The sequence below is a fragment of the Ziziphus jujuba genome, chromosome 5, assembly GCF_031755915.1.
Source record: "Ziziphus jujuba cultivar Dongzao chromosome 5, ASM3175591v1".
NCBI classification, from domain to species: domain Eukaryota; kingdom Viridiplantae; phylum Streptophyta; class Magnoliopsida; order Rosales; family Rhamnaceae; genus Ziziphus; species Ziziphus jujuba.
Window position 1 is genome coordinate 7,357,854 of NC_083383.1, and position 15,356 is coordinate 7,373,209.

At 29.8% G+C, this 15,356-nt stretch overlaps 1 long non-coding RNA gene across 1 annotated transcript; it reads right to left on the minus strand.

The window, feature by feature from the left end:
* Nucleotides 1-9,646: 9,646 nt before the first annotated feature.
* Nucleotides 9,647-14,986, minus strand: LOC107420306 (uncharacterized). The gene is made up of 3 exons (XR_007241705.2): nucleotides 14,678-14,986; nucleotides 13,218-13,290; nucleotides 9,647-13,058 (listed from the first exon to the last, which is right to left on the minus strand). It is a non-coding gene; the product is annotated as an uncharacterized LOC107420306 (long non-coding RNA).
* Nucleotides 14,987-15,356: the final 370 nt, after the last annotated feature.

Below are 15,356 nucleotides of genomic sequence, written 5' to 3' on the forward strand. Positions count from 1 at the left end.
TAGCCCAGAACTAGAACGTCAAGTTGACTTTTAAATTTGAATAATTCAAAGTCAAAATTGGGGCTCCAGTTCACCTTTTTCTTTTTGTTAATAATTGAAATTTGAAGAGCCATTTAAGATTGCTATAGGCATATTACATATATAAAGGAATATTCTACAGGATTACATTGGCCGACAGCCTCATAATTCAGGCCAAAATATCTAATAGAATATTCTCAATAAAATAATAAAATAATTGCTACTTGCTTAGTTGCCTACCATAGTGCCACTGCCATCTGCCATTACCAAAGCAACTGTTCAAGCCCATTTCCCACTCTATTTATTTATTTATTTTATTCTTCTTTTTCTTTTCTTACCTGTTTTTACTTAATTTTGTTTAGTTAAAGCTTATATTAAATTTCATTGCGAATCTTATTTTTCACTAATTTTTTCAGCAACTGTTTAAATTATGTTCGGTACTAACAATACAAAAGAAAAGGGGGAAAAAAAAAAAACCACCCTAGAGTTAAAAGAAATTAATTTTTTTTTATTAACTTGAACATATCATAACATTTATTTATTATTTATTTTGGAATAAATTAACCAAGTTAAGGTTTGAACTGTAAATATGTATTTTCTGATAGTTTTTATCAATACAAACTTACAAATACATTCAATATGTAAAATGTTAAAATAATTAAGCATGTAATTTTTAAAAAAATTCATTAATTCTGCTCCAAGAAACTAGAGCTTCAAAAAATTTACCCAAAAAAGTGAAAAAAAAAAAAAGGGAACTTGACTTATAAGAGCTTCTTCACCATCCCATGGACTTGAATTAGTCACTTCTCTACTCATCAAAGCGATATAATAGAGGATCCAAACCCAACCAAAAAAAAAAAAAAAAAAAAAAAGAAAAGAAGCGATCTTATGAAATGTTTATCGTCTTTAGGGTACCATAAAAATCATCGTGGTGCTGAACATATTCCCTATTCTTTTTGGAAGAACGTCTTAAAAAAAAAGAAAAAAAAAGATTAAATTCACTTTATTATCTTTTAATTTGACCAAAGTTCATTTCAGGCTCTCTATTTTTTTTTAATTTATCATTAATTCATTCCAAATAATCTAAAAACTCACCATTTATTGGATAAATAAACATAAAAAAAGAAAAGAAAAAGAATTTAGGGTAAAAAATAGATGGATTCTTTTATGTCTATGTTAACCGTTGTGTTACCAATTCTAACTTTTTCAAATTTTGAAGGTTATCAAATGCAAAACAATAAATAAATAAACAAATAATGGTGACCCTGATTAGAAAGTAATAAAGAGCATTAAACCAAAATATACCTACATATATGATAAAGCCCAAGCAGCTGCTTTAGAGCTAACATTTATTTTTTAATTGCAAAAGTGTTTTGTGTTATTTTTTCATACAAAATAAATATATCTCCGTTGGTAAAAAGACTTAGATGGTGTACAAAGTGGAGGGACCTCTTCATAAAGCCCACAACACATGGCATACGTCAGTACTAGTGCTGGGCTTGCTTTCATAATTTTGGCTTGTTAAATAGTTATTACTTTATAATTTAATATTTATATATGCACACGCATGAGCTGCTCAAAACCAAACAAAAGGCTATAGCTTCACCAAAACAAAGAAAAGAAAACAAAAACAAAAGGCTAATAGCTATAATATTAGAGCGAAACTGAATTTGAACATATACACACACACACACACACACACACACACACACACACATATATATATATATGATGTGCTACTTAATTATTGATGGCAGCAAATGTCCGTGAAACTTTATTAGCAAAACTTATTGCCTTTACAATATTATACAAAAAAGTCAATTTTTTTTGGTCACAATTTTAAGTTCGTACATATGTTATAATGGATTGAGTTTATGGATAAATTTAACCACAATATCATCGCATCATAATCTACAAAAGGAAAACAATTAACCAGTTGAAAGCATAAGAATCTATGCATTGTTCACTCTTTTCTCAGAATCTAGATAGCCATTTCTGATTAATATATGCATTAATCACCCAAAAAAGAAAAAAATTATGCATTGTCTAAAGGCTACAAATTCGACCATATTAAACAGTTATGTTATTTTAGTTTTTTTATAAGTTCGTTTTGAAACTAAAACTATATATAATTAGTTTTTTTTTATTGAATTATATATTTTCGTTATGAATATATATAATCAAGATGTTTGTTTACTTTTCATTCATTTAAGGATTACTAAAATAATCTGGTAGATGGGCTAGTTAGCCATTTAAACTAATAAATTAACAATTAATATATAGGAGCTTACATATATTAGATCATCAATTGTGCCATTATATATAGTGCTTTCGTTTCAGAATACACTGCATCGCAGCAGTTGCACCAAATAAAATCAGTATTACAAGTATCCATATTCATGCCAAAATACAGGGTGAAGAACATAACAAATTGGATTAGGATGTATTTCTTGTCAAATACAATATATATATATATATATATATTCTCACATAAATAATCTTATCGATTGATTGGAGTTTTCTATGTTTTGGTTTTATTGTTTTATTTCTATTTTTAATCTCAAGGAAATTATCTTCGTCTATAATCTATATGGTATTTGAGTGAGAATCGTAAATGGAGTCTCTTTAATTTCCTCCGTACAAGGAAAAAAAATTCGTAGTGTATATTCTAATACTATTATTTAATCAGTAATTAATTGTTAATATATATATGGACACATATTATCATACACAGCAACTTAGACATTTTTTTTTTTTTTGGGTAAAAACGAAAACATTTGACTTTGCTATAGCCTGTACTACAAAATAAAATATAATATTTTTATAACTTGATCATTGTAAAATAATATAAATAAATTAGTTTCATATTTCATTATTTGGGTATTATTATAATTTTAAATGTGTTCAAGAAATAATTGATCTGTTTTTGATTTTTTTGGTAATAATTGATCTGTTTTTGTTGGTTATCATATTTTATTATTATCATTATTATTATTTTGATTACAAGTTTGGTTATCATTCATTAGTCATCCAACACGAAGATGATTGAAGTCATACGTGTCAGGGATTTACTAGGAAATTAAACTTGATTAACCTCGAACCAATCCGACACATTTCACCTACCTAAAATTTTTAGTTTATGAAGCTGACTTGTTGCCAGAATTTAATTATGATTTCTTCATAAATCATTAATCTTTGAATTTTTTTATTTGTTTTTTATTTTTTTCAATTCTGGTCAGTATTAATTGCTCAGCTTATATTTTAGATGAACTTACAGTATATGCTTGTCTACTTCATTTTATATATGTCATCCCCAATATGTACATTAATTTATTAGAATTTAATATTAGAATTACCAATTTTATTGATATAATTAAATTTAATATTAAATGATTGCCTACTTCATTATTTTTTTTTTTTAATACCGAACAATTGAAATACTGCAACCTTTTGATAATTAACACTTATAATATATAAACTTGATTGACAAAAGAAATGCATGTAAGATGAACCACTAAATTTTCATGAAAGATATATATATATATATATATATATATATTTAAAACAAAGGGATAGGAATATAAAAAAATGAAAAGCAGCGATGAAATAGTGACATATGTACGAAAATTAGTAGAAAAACAAAACATTGCCTTAAAATAAGATAATTGTACAGGGAAAGAACAAAAGAATATGTTTAACTAATTTTCATAGATATGCTTTAATATTATTAAGAAAATTACAGAAATATCCTATTTCAGTTGCAAATTTTTGTTGCATTTTTAGATAAGAATGATATGGCAACAATAAAAGTGTTTTTTTGGAAAAATAAAAAAGTAATTCTACAAGAGTGTGATCAGAGTACGTGTCCCAAAGAATTTGGTTACACACAAGCTCGTCTCATCCACGCTTAACGGTCGATAACCCGCACCGCATTCCAATACTAAGTTTTACAAAACTTGGGCTTGCTATAATGATATTTTAGCCCATTAGGTGTTGCGCAGAGCATAATGTGGCCCAATCTATCTACAGTTTTGATGATGTATAGATTCTAGAAATATTATTATGGGAATAATATGTAAATACATATGGATCTAAAATATGTAAATAAAATATTTACATTTGAGTAAAAATAAATTTAAAAAAATTGGAATCTGTATGTTATTAGTATTTGATTTGCTTGTTGAAAATTAGTCTGAAGTATGTGTAGTACTACAATATCTTTAAGATTATTTTCATCCCATCGGTGCATCGTCTTCTAGGATACAATGGATTATCCAACTCTCAGACACTGCATATCCAAGCTTTTACTTCAAAGTAACGTTGCTTTACCGTACTCACATATATGCAAAATATGCTGAAAACCATTTTCGTCTTTTTTCCAGAAACCAACGTGAGTGGGGAGATAGCTCACACTCCTTATCAAAATCAAAACGTAAGAGGCCAATTCAAATTCCACAACTGTTAACCAATTAAAGCCCATTAATGGCCCACAAATCATTCACACTTTTTAATTAAAAAATCTTACATAGATTTTCTAGATGGTCAGGCATAAAAGAAAACCATCTAAATCACATTATTTGCTTTTTATATATTCTTTTAAATACTACAAACTACATTTTGGGTTAGAGAAAGGTTTACCCAATTATTTAGTTAACAGTGAGTGAAATTTTCTAAAGGGCTTGAATTTGTCCTTGATGAAAATAGTGGTAGGTTGATCATTCTTGAGTTTCTATTTTCAAAATATTGGGATTTTATATAAAAAAATTGTCTACTAACCTGCTCTATGTGACGGATCTATGTTCGTTTCTCTTCTTATGGATCTTTACTTTTGAGGCAGGATTAAAAATTGAATATGGAGTATGCTTCTCAGCTTGTCTCCTCCATACCTCATATGTCCATTATTCCATGTTAAACAGTGGTGGGTCGCAGCTGTTTTTGCAGGGTAACAATATAATACATTGTCTCAAATCAAATGGAGGAAAAAGGTCCTCGTGATCATTTTAGGCTCGTTTTGGACTGTTATATTCCAGCCACTTCTAGTTCTCGAGGGGATTTTACACTTCCTCTTCAGTTGATTCAACATGTATTTATTTGCCGCCGCTTTTCTCTCACTTTCTCTTTTTAGGTATTTTTGCTTATAAACTTCACTGAACTTCTTTATGACAGAAAATTACATTCAAGTGGTGAAGAGCAGTTATGAAGCACAAAACTAATAAACGCAAATTTTGTAGTAAGGATGCAACCATTTCTCTCAAAAATTGTAGTCGAGGATGAGAGAAGCAGAGTCAATTCCTACCAAGTACCTGGAATTAGGCCAAAATGCGCACTTTTCAAGCTTTGTCTCTTTAGACAGGCCTACCTCTTTAGGTAAAAGAACAGAAAAACCTTATTAATTTTGCCCACTTTTCAAGCTTTGTCTCTTTAGACAGGCCTACCTCTTTAGGTAAAAGAACAGAAAAACCTTATTAATTTTTGTTGGATCCTTTTGGAAACCTAACATAGGCCCCCCTATGTGTTCCAATAATGCACCCTTTATCAATCTTCCACACGTAGAGAAATGCTCATTGTTTTCTACCTACTAGAGTCATGGGATGTTGAGGTAGATTTACGTTCCTCCAAATTGAATTTTTCTTTTCCTGCCTCGATGATTCTGACGACTGATTTAAAGGTTGCAAATTGGCCATAAATTTACTTATGCCCAATAACATTTTCTATTATGATCAACAATGCAAGATTAGTTTCCAAAGGTAAACTTTAGCCTAATTTGTTTGTTCATTAAACAGTTCGATAGAAGGGGTAAGCACGATGGAAAAGGGTAAAGCTATGTGAAGTGGGGTAAGATCTCGCTTGTTAGTGAAAATTAATTTGTAGAAGCAGGAAGACATTGGGGTGTAGGAGTGGCTATACATTTTGATAAAATTGTTTGCCAACTTAAACTCAAATTAACAGGATTGTACATGAAATATTTATGCATAACATATATATACATATATATATATATATATATATGCTTACTGTAAGTCCATCCATGTGTCTCCATCTAACCTTCCATTCACCATCTTATTCTTCCAATTGCCACTGGGAGTATGATATTGTCTTCGGCTATGTCTCCTTATGTTCGCTGTATGGTTTCTGGTGATGAAGAAGGGGCAAATCTTGGTCTGGGCTTGGCTACCATGTCATCCGTGGTGAAATTTTACAACTCGTCATGTGAACCAATTTTTTTTTTTTTTTCTCGTTTTAATTAGATATGTGCTTGTAGATGTCCTTGCAGAGACACTAAAATAACAAAGATGCTTTTTCAGACTCTTTTTTGGTATTTAAATCTTCAGTAAAACGTAACTTATTTTTAGTACTATGGTGTACATATATATATATATATATATGTTCAAAGAGAATTAATCAGCCGTGGGTTGGAAAGAGAGAATTAGGAATGATATTGTGGAACGTGGTCAGAAAAATGTGGCAGCTTTTAAAAGGGAACTAGTAGTAACAGTAATAGGTAAGTACAGGATTTGGGAATAATATTGAGCCCTGTAGTACGAGACCTGGAGTTGTGACTTGCGTACAGAGACTTCCAGAGAGAATTGTTGTTGAAACTTCAAAGGTTGGCAACGCCATTTCAATTACTCTGAAACGCAACGCATTGTTCGAGAAAGAGCCCTACTAATATTAGGTTGCACTGACAATACCATGTACTAGCAAGTACTTTTTTTGGTAAATGCTAGCAAGACTCCTGGTCTTCGGGTATTGGGAAACCTATATTAACTCATAAGCCAGTAGGAGCCCCAAGTACAATTTTCGGTATCTTTCAATTTTATTTTATCATTTTAGGAATCCCAAGTACAATGTTTGGTATCTTTCACTTTTATATTTTGTTTTCTTTTCTTTTATCATTGGCGTATAAAAAAGCAATGTTAGAATTACCAAAACAATAGAATTATTAAATGTTTTCTAAACAATAAGACAATATTTAGTAAGCTTTATTTTTTATTTATTTATCTATTTCAAATGTTTGATTATTTATAATTATATTATATTAATATTTAGCGATGATATATTAACAAACTAATAAATTTTTATGATACACAAGTTGATATAAAATAACATATATATCATTTGGTATATATTTTTAAAAATCAATGTGGTATGAAATGATGGCTTTATCACACGATATTTGGTAAATAATTTTTAGAAACCGCTTTATCACTTTGCTATTAGTGGTAAGAGCTTCTTCATTTCCAATTTTTTAGGTTCTTTTAGTGTTTCCTTGAAAAAAAGAAAAAAAAAGAAAGAATATACAAACAGAACAAAATTTAAAATTTCTTCTTCTCCTTCTTTTTTAAAAAAAAAAAAAAAAAACTTATAATGAAATAATCGTGTTACCATCATGACTCATCTTTGAATTGATGACAGGACATAGGTGTTTATATCATGCATTAGAAGAGCAAATAAAAAAAAAAAATAGATATAGTAGATTCGGAGAAAAAAATAAAAAAATAGAAGACTATATATACGATAAAAAATAAAAATAAAAATAGAAGACTATATATACGATACAATTTATTTGTTTTAGCCTGTTCCGTTCAATTATATTTCCAATCATTTGGAAAATAGACTTCTAATCATAACATAATTTAATTCACTTAAAAGGAACTAAAAGTTGATGAAAGTAGAAAACTATAGGTTGATGAAAGTAGATCTATCATCTTAGAAAAGAGATTTCACAGTTTTGAAAGCGATTCTTGAATTAAAAAAATAAAATTACGCCATAAACTTATAGTAAATACAGCAATAAATTTCTATGGAGATACAGCAAAGGAAAGAGAGAGAGATAAAATAAACTTAATATCTAATATCATTGTCCATGGTCATTAATTAATATACACTATCTTAAGCAGTCTTATAAGGAATTGCATTTTGCATTATAGTATACAAGTTTTGTAATTTTGGATCCTCAACTTTCAAAAATAGCAATTTGAATATTTAATTTTCAATTTTTGTTCATATTGATCTAATTCTCAATTCGTCCAAAAAAATAAATTAATTCAACTCTTTCCAAAACTTGTCGCAGAGTCTTTAAGGAAAATGAATAGGATGCTGATCAAGGAGAAGAAGCAACAGCATGTAAGAAACCGTCACCAATTTGGCAAAAAATTGGCTCAATTTTCACAAATTGTAAAATTAAAGAACTAAATCACTACTTCTCAAAATTGAACGGCTGAATCAAGTTTTATAATTCAAATCCTCAACTTTCAAAAATATAATTTAAATCTTCAATTTTAAAATTTTTGTTGTGAATTGATTTAATTTTCAATTTGCCCCCCAAAAAAAAAATTAATACAGCTCTTTCAAAACTTATAGCAGTCTTAAAAGAAAGTGATTAGGATGTTGATCAAAGAAAAGAAGCAACAGTATATATGACATTGCCACTCATTTGTTTTGCCAATTCAAAATTGATCTAATTTTCAACAAATTATAAAATTAAAGAATTAAATAACAATTTTTAAAATCTAAAATCGTAAATTAAAGTTGAAAATATCAAAATGCAATTAATCTTTATTATCTCGAATTTTATAACATGAAAATTACTTTTATTTAGCAATATCACCTGCCACTGTAACATCATAATGCCCGAGACATAATGGAACTTGTGCAACGATGAGATCATTTCCAAGGTAATATACTTCATAGAATAAATCATCAAGGGAAAACATTAAAATATTAAAGAGTGGTAAAGCTTCTCAAAATCCAAATTAGCCTAAATCAAATCCTTACCAGCAAATTTAGAACGTCAAAACCAGTAAACAATCCAGACACCAAAATCAGCCTTTCAAAATCGACCAAAAAGAAAAAGAACAATCGTGCTACAATTACTACTTTATGATATAAATTTTTTCAAATAATTTATGACATGACATGGCAGATTGAATTCTAGTTTCTTTAAACACACCAGAGACCCAAAAGCAGATTTTCCCAATCTGGTATATATACTTCACCAGTCCATAAACATATACTAGGAAAACATTGCCAATCAGTATGAAAACATTGCCCATTAGTTCTTTTACTCAATATGCATCATCTCTTTTGAACAGGCAAAAAATAACTTCAAATTCCATGGTCTATTTCCTCTCAAAATCCCAACTTTACAGCAAGCTGACAAAAAACATTCATATTCGATATGTATGAAAACTATACAAACACATTTGGCCTTAAACCTTTAGCTAGTACTTTTTGGCAAGCTTATCCTTTCAAGAGAATCATATTATATAACTGATACTTTTTGGCAACCTTATCCTTTAAAGAGAATCATATTATATAACCAGTTATAGGGATCCATACTAATACATAGGCTAATAATTTTTCTCATCTAGTTCCATCAAATTTACCGGAAAGCGATGTGATACTAAATCCTTTTTCATAAGGTAAAAAATATATCATTTCCTCAAATTTCACAAACCACTCAAACCTGCAAATATTGAACTTCCAATTACATGAGAAAAATATTATCTTTTTATTTTTTTTCAAGTTGAACTTCCAATTACATGAGAAAAAAAAAATATATATATATATATATATATATATTCCAAGAGATTTGAAGTAGGATAGTGAATTGTAGAAAGTAGTGTTATTTTTTTTTTTTATGAAAATTGTAGAAAGTAGTTACCAAAGTGAAGATTCCTACTTTAGATTTCATATTAAGCCCTTTGATTTGATATCTTGATACTTTTAACAAAACATTTCAACATCAGACAAGAAAACAATGGGTCATTTAGCACATAAACTTTGTTAAAGAAAAAGAAAAGGGCCATCACTTTTCCCAACTAAATTTTCTTTTCTTTAGTCAAATCTCAAAACCCAATCAGTACAAAGATCAACCATTAGTGATACTATAATGTATAATATATAGCAATTTTTGAAGAGTCTAATTGCAGGTTTTTTCTAGATGTCATTAGTCAGATGAATTATGCTATATTTGTCAATTTGTTCCTTTCAAGTACTTTTTCAGTATATTTTTGCCTGAGGGAACAAAAATTACACTCATACCACCAACATGAAACCATAAAAAGAAGTTTGTCTCACTCTTGGTTTTTATAAGTTTTGCTTATGGAACAACATATATATATATATATATATATAAATATATATTTTAAGTCCACAAAAATTTGTTCCCTTCAAGTACTTTTAGGGTATATTTTTGCTTGTGAGAACAAAAATTACACTCATGCCACCAACATAAAACCATAAAAAGAAGTCTGTTGTCACCCTTGGTTTTCATAAGTTTTGCTTATGGAACAACATATATTTTAAGTCCACAAAAATGGCACAGGAATCTACACATATTACAAGACAAATTGAAAATTAGATAAAACATGGTAATATAAGTTTCTATAAACTTGAAATGGATCACAATAGGAATTGTTTCAAAACTCTCAACTGTCTATATACCACTAGGGAACCCATTAAATCAAAGGGAAAATTCTATGCACCTAAAACGTAACAAGAAGGACTTGTATGCAAACACTCATATATGATAAATATGTTGAGCAATGCAATAAATTCATACACCGTTATGGTCAGATGGTCTCCAAATAGATAGGCATGATTAACAACCTGTCATATCAAATTAAGGCCCACTGGAAACAGAAGTATTTACTATAACAATTATCCCTATCACAAAACAAATTCAATCATAACAATTACTATCAAGTATTTTCTTTGGGCTTTGAAATCAATTGAGATATGATAAGAAAAAAGCTGATTCAGAGACTTAAAAATCCAACAATCAAAGCCATCACCAAAGGCCAAGGAGAAGAGTTCCAAATCTACAATACAGCATTTCCAACAAAATTTTGATATATAAAACAAAATAAAGCCAATCAACTCAGGTACTCAACCAATGATCTAACCTCCATTATGGTAAAAAATTAGTTAGTTACTCCATCTCAAAGGTTCCAATGGCACATTATAGTTAAAATGTATGAGTTTAAGAGGTAAACCAATGCGGTAAAATCTTGGTAAGAATGATATTCCTCCCAAGACCAACATGGGTATGCCAACTTGAAAGTCATAGACTAGTGTTAAAACTTAAAACATGCAGATATGTATAAAAAATGTTAAAAATAAAATTTAATAAGAGGTCACCTAATCTTTCCATTGCTTCAAAATCACGCATCAGCTCCAAAGCAAGGTGGACATGTTCCTCTTTTAATTTTTCTTCTTTCATTTCTAATCAAATAGGATAAGCATGAGAAGAAACCAATTAATTAAGGGCAACATATTTGTCATAACACTAGCTAAATATCTGGTACTTCCTAACCTTAAGACCAAGCAATGGGTCATTTCATTCACAAAATATATGTAACTATTACTCAAAACATCTTGTTATAAGAATGTTCACTTAACAGGAAAATACAATTTTATTAGTCCATTAAAAACTATTTTAGCTTTAGAATACACGTGCGAGATTTCTTGCTCACAACTCACATCCTACTGTCAACAAAAGTTGCTTCCTCCTCTCTTCCACATGTAAGCTACCTCAAATAAACCAAATAAAGACAAGATTTCCAAAGTACTCACCGTGTCAATTTTAACCACATTATCTTACATCAACTAGCAGCAACATCATTGATTTATAGCAATTTCTAACTTTTTTCCATTTGAACTAACTAGTCACGAGACAATTTTCTGGACTATATGCAAACAAGCCGTTTCAAGAATTCACATAAATCAACAAAAAATACACAATCATATTAAGCTTCTGGGGACATTAAAACAAATCTAGTCCCGCATGCATTGAAATTAAGCTGCTTGGATTTCAATTTATGCAAACATGACCCCATCATATGGAATTTATTTAAGATATATATATATATATATATATATATTCATAAAATTTGAGATTTTCATCACTATCTTTACACACCTAGTCTTTAGAAATTGTAGAAACTCTATGTAACAACAATGGATATCTTGAATAATTTTCACATCTACGTAAGCATTTTTTAATATCATATTGATTATTCTTTTAGCAATACAAAACATAAACGTAAAATGAATTTTCTTCCTATATATCACCATAATGTACATAATATAAATTTATTTCAATGCCATTTTACTACCAGATTATCAAACAACATCTCTTCCATAAAATAATTGTCTAGTCAATCCATATATATAGCACCTATAGTTCCATTTTGCTCATGATCATCTCTGAATTGAAGTGATCACAACCTTAAAAAATTATAATCTGTTCTATCATTAAATACACATTTTAAATAAAATTCATGGCATGTTTCATATTCCAATCTTGGGCATATCCTAATTAACAATAAATTAAGATAGAATATAGTTTACATATAAGAATAACACTTTCATTGTGGTATTCTAATTGTACTGTTACACTACTTCCACTAAAAAGAGCAACTTAGCTAAATCTTTTAAATCCAAGACAAATAGCTATATTGATATAACTATGCATATAAAATATACTGATTTAAAAAGGATATAAATATGTATATAAAATTTTGCTATAAAATGCATGTATATTTGATTATATGTACGCCGCTATGTTTTTTTATATAACCGGATAGCAAATAACATATAATCTAATATATACACCTTTTATAACAAAATTATATACATTTATAATTATATGGAGTTATATATATGGAAATTTTCTATCAATAGGAGAAAAAGCTCGGATACAAGAATCGCTATGGCATCTAAAGAGTAAAGACATGGTGCTTTTTTTTTTTTGGGGTAATAAGAGTAAAGAGATGGTGCGGAGCAACTAAAAGATGTACAAGATTATGCTATGCACATCCTTTAAGGCCAAACAATAGCTATATATTGCAAATGGTAATATCGTCTGAAAGATTCAAGACCCGAAATAATGCCATAAAATGAGAAAAATATCATAAATCACAAATCATAAAATACGACCTATTTAATTTGCTTTTCGATGTTTCATCCATCCAAACCTGTTGGAGAAATTTGCATCAAGGAAAGAATTACGTTTCTCCAAAATCCATCCCAACCTGGAAGAGAATAGATTAAGGAGAGAAAAATATTAAAATAGAGTTAACCCATTAATATTCGCAAAGGTTAATCTCGTCTTAAACTCTCAAAACATCACATCAAATAAAAACAATTTTCTTCTTAAAGAAATAAATTAACTCAAGCATAAAAAATAATACTCGGATTTGATTTTGTTCTTTTTTCGGTCCAACGATCTGGCTGAGGTGGGGAAGCTCTAATTTAGCTCAAAAACTACACATCAAAATAACACATTAGAATCCATAGCACAAAAGCAATCCTATTATTTTGTCAATAATAGGGTTTCGAAACTTCATTATTAAAGAAAGTACCCATTAACACAAGGAGTACAAAGCAAACAGATTCAGGGGAAATAAAATCCAATCAGAACAAGTTTTAGCCTGAACATCGCATGCGCAGGAATAAAAAATTAACCAATGGAAGAGAAACATGATGATCTTGATGATAGCTATCAAGAAACAACAAAGTGAATAAATAAATAAATAAATAAATAAATAAACAGCCATAATAATAATAATAAAAAAAGAAGGTTTATTAAGGAGTTATTAGGACCATACTATATAACGTGAATGGTCCCATGCTATTAGAGATGGTTTTTGCCGCTAATTCCGCACAGTAATCACACGTCCCTTCTCCACAGACACCATGAAAAGTCACGCTTTCAAAGCTCTCTATCTCTACTACTAGTAGTTCCCATTATTATAGATAAAATATATATATATATATATATAAATCAATCGTATATATATAAGATTATATAAAACCAACTTACCGATTAAAAGCTTTTCTCTCTTTAGTCGGACAAATAGAAAAAAGGAAATTAAAAACCGAATTTTAGAGTGAGAGAGATATAGATAGATGAGAAACAAGGGTAGAGAGGAACAAAGAACTGCCGGCTGGAAGGAATAAATAAAATATATATATATATATATATATACACACATATATATTTCTGTTCCAGCACTGGAAAATGACAGGTAGAGAAGTGAGCACACAAAAGCAATAGCATACGCTTATGCCAAATGCCTCTGTGTGCTCACTCTCTTCTGTCAATTTCTATGTCCCAACTGAGAAAAACAAAGAAAATGAAGATGAAGAAATAAAATAAAACCAAAAAAAAAAAAAGAGTAAAGATAAGACTGTAACCCAATTTTTGGAAAATAAATAAAATGAAAATAAAATAAAAAGAAGAATGCAAACTAGAAAAAGAGATATGATGAGTCAGATCTGAAAAACACGAGAATACCCATAATTGGAAAGATACCAAAAGTTACTTAAAATCCACGATCCTTACTCTTTTGGCCTTTTAGATCAATGGCAAATCCCTCCATTGCAATTTAGGGTTTTTTATTTTTATTTTTTTCTTTTCTCTTCCCCTCACAAACCCAAAATAAAAAATAAACAGAAAAATAAAAAAATAAAAACAAAGAAAGAAGAAAAAAGGAAAAAAAGAAAACCCTTGTATTTTTTTCTTTTTTTTTTGGGTTTTTGTTTGCTCATTCTATCCATATCTCCTCGTTCAATGTTATCTCTCAGTGTCTATCATGCAGCAGAAAACGTCAGGTGTCAACAACACGAAGCCAGAGAGGCCTGAATCTACCTGAACCCGAATTAATCCACAGTGCCGGCAGCGACTTCAGAAAAATTTTACACACCGCACCCACATCACCTACACCCCTCGGTCAAATAAGGAAAGTTTCAAGAGACCCTCCTGCTGCAATGTACAAGAGAGAGAGAGAGAGAGAGAGAGAGATAGAGAGGGGGTCTTTAATATGAGAGATAAAGAGAAAAAAAAGGATGAGAGAGAGAGAGAGCGAGAGACAAGGGTCATTTCATTATAACAATTGGCTTTTGCTTTGTTTTGCTTTCATTGGTTTTTGTTTTTCTTATCATCATCACCCAACTCTCTGATCTTTTCTCTCTCCCTCTCTCTAGGAGTTGGGTATGGGTCCTGGAGCGGGTCTAGTTTGGGTTGGATTTTTTATGTTTTTTTTTTTTTTGTTTTTTGGGGTGGGAGGGGTGGGGGTTGGGTGTGGGCAGAAGACAGATAGAGAAGAGAAGCTTTTTCGAGAAACCACGAGAGAGAGAGAGAGAGAGAGAGTATATGTGTCTCTTTGGGTACGGTGTGGGGATTTAATTGGTTGGTTCACATTGTTCAAGTGTACGTGTTGTATTTAGGGGATCGGTGATTTCTGATGGATTTGTGGCCGTTGATATGACGGTAATACTATAGCCCCTGTTCCCTGCCGTATGATCTTAATGATGGGTGGGGTCAGGTA